This window comes from Ornithorhynchus anatinus, chromosome 1, assembly GCF_004115215.2.
Source record: "Ornithorhynchus anatinus isolate Pmale09 chromosome 1, mOrnAna1.pri.v4, whole genome shotgun sequence".
NCBI classification, from domain to species: domain Eukaryota; kingdom Metazoa; phylum Chordata; class Mammalia; order Monotremata; family Ornithorhynchidae; genus Ornithorhynchus; species Ornithorhynchus anatinus.
In genome coordinates, this window is record NC_041728.1 from 32,106,788 (window position 1) to 32,109,611 (window position 2,824).

The following is a 2,824-nucleotide window of genomic DNA, read 5'->3' on the forward strand; positions in this document are numbered from 1 at the left end:
CCGATGGCATCACCCAATCCTAAATTAAGTGCCTCCCCAGTTCGGCACCTTCTTTTAGTCATCTGTTAGGGGACTTCTTGAGCACCTTGAGGATCGGACCCAACAGGCAGGGAGCTTCCTCCAAGATTCATTCTTTTATTGTTGATCGCTCGGTCTCGGCCCAGGCACGGGGTCTGGAGCAGGGAAGAATCTACTCAATCGTAGATAAGAGAAGCAGCGTATATATCAATCATTGGTATTTACCGAGCACTTACTTTGCGCAGAGCACTGTAGTGAGCGCTTGGGAGAGTACGACAGTGTCAGCAGACACGTTCCCTCCCCGTAACGAGCTTAGTCTCTAAGCAGGGTGGTCTAGTGGAAAGAGCGGGGGCCCGGAAGTCAGAGGACCGTGGTCCTAATCCCGGCTTCACCCCTTGCCTGCTGTGGGACCTTGAACAAGTCACTTAACCTCTCTATACCTTCGTTTTCTCACCTGTATAATTGGGATTCAATTCCTGTTCTCCCTACTTAGACCGCCAATCCCCTGTGAGACTGGGAATGGGTCCAACTGAGTCCTTGTCTCCACCCTGGCACTTAGTTCAGTGTTTGACACATAAGCACTTAACCAAGACCACTATTATCATCTTTTGTGCCCAACTGGGACATCGGTATGGCAGGGCTTTTGGTGGGGTAAGCATGTTGCATCCCTGGGGCAGTTAAAACCCAGGGTCAGGCCTGCATCCTCAGGTTATGTGTATTGCCAGGTGACCCCATCACTTCTGGGAGGCCTTCCCCCCTTTAGTTTCTAATCTCCCCTGCTTAGTCCCCCCTGCCCAGGTGCCACTTTGGCATTTCCTCACTTCTATTTAGCTCTCACGCTCCCATCCTCCACCACCTCGACCAGCATTTAGGTACATCAAATACATTTTCTTCCACCAGTCTGTAATTTCTTTTAGTGTCTCCCCCCTATTGTAAATTCCTTGCCTACTAAGTATTTTACTCTCAATCACTGGGTTTGATTGAGCAGTTACTGTGAGCAGAGCTCTGAACTAAGCACTTGGGGAAAGTACAATAGTTGGTCACTGTGATCCCTGCCCACACGAGTTTACGGTCTACTGAGTCTCAGTCAGTACACTGCTCCGCTCACGGTAGCCACTCAATGATTTTGACTGATAGGACGCCGTCGTAGCATTTCCGAAGCCCATTATACTCCACAACCTAACACCTAACTACTCAACTTCTTAGATCCAAAGGAACAGTACTCCAATCCTGATTTCTCAATAAACGGTTAAGGAGTTATCTGATTCAGATGGGATCTCATTTCCTTAAGCCACATGATTTTAAAGTTCGATGATGTGCCCGGCCCTAATCTGCATCTTCTCTACGAACAAATGAAGTCCAAGCGTTAGAACAGTAGGTGCCCAATAAAAATGATTGATTGACTGACTGATACATGGGAAACCTTCAAGCTTCATATTACAGTAACCCCTATCAGTCGGAGCACAGTTCCTGGCCGCAGTCACCCCTACAAGTTTCTCATTCATTCGTTCGATCGTATCTATTGAATGCTTACTGTGTGCAGAACACTGTACTAAGCACTTGGCAAGTCCAATAGAGCAATAAAAGAGGGACGATCCCCGCCCGCAACGGGCAGTCTTTCAAGCACCAGCCTGTCAGAGCTGTCTCTGGGATAATGCCGGATGGGGAGCTTCAGCCCCAACAGTCCTGAAATGTCAACTATTTTTTCCCTTTCTGGGGCATCCATCAACGTTTCTTCGTACAAGTTGCTTCTGGCCACCATACGGAGGACTTGGGAGAGTACAATATCTGAGTTGGTAGACGCGGTCCCTGCGCTAGGGAGATTACAAACTCGTCGGAGGCTGAAAAGGGCTGTCAATCCCCTACTTAGATGCAGTTCAGGGGAAGCCTGAGAAGGCGGGTGGCCTAGTGGAAAGAGCCCGGGTCTGGGATTCTAATCCCTGCTTTGCCGTTTATCTGCTGTGTGACCTTGGGCAAGGCACTTCACATGTCTGTGCCTCAATTACATCTGTAAAATGAGTATTACTAATAATAATTATGGCATTTTTTAAGCGCTTACTATGTGCCAGGCACTCTTCTGAACATCGGGGTAGATACAAGGTAATCAGGTGGTCCCACGCAGGGCTCACAGTCTTAATCCCCGTTTTACAGTTGGAGTAGCTGAGGCCCAGAGAAGTGAAGTGACTTGCTCAAGGTCACACAGCAGACAAGTGGCAGAGGGGGATGAGAACCCTCGTCCTCCAACTCCCAAGCCCATGTTCTTGCCTCTAGGCCATGCTGTGAGCCCTACCTGATTTGCTTGGATCCACCCCAGCGCTTAGTGCAGCACCAGGCACATAAGTGCTTAACAAATGCCACAATTATTATATTATTATTATTGTTATGAGGGACAGGGACTACTCCCAGGAGTCAGTCCAGCGCCCAGCACACAGCAGATGCTTAACCAATGCCATTAGAAAAGAAACGCTAAAGGACAGCCCACCGAGTCTCTGTTCTGGGCTCTTCAAGGCACCCTCCAAAGGCGCTCTCGCTCCGTGGCCCGTTTGGCTCCTGCGTCTCATGGGCCGTCTCGAGGCTTTCCCGCTTTGAGCACAGTTGTGGATTCCCGCAACACCTTACCGCCCTGCCCATCTGACGGGGATTCCCAGCGTGAAAGGCTCCGCGGCCTCCTCGGCATCCCGACCCCGGGGAGGCTCGTGGTTCGTATCTGAGAGCGGCGGGAAAACCGACACCGCGGTCAGAAGTCGCGCCCTTCCTCCGCAGCCTGACCTCCGGAAATAGGCAAGAAGACATCATGACCACTAAG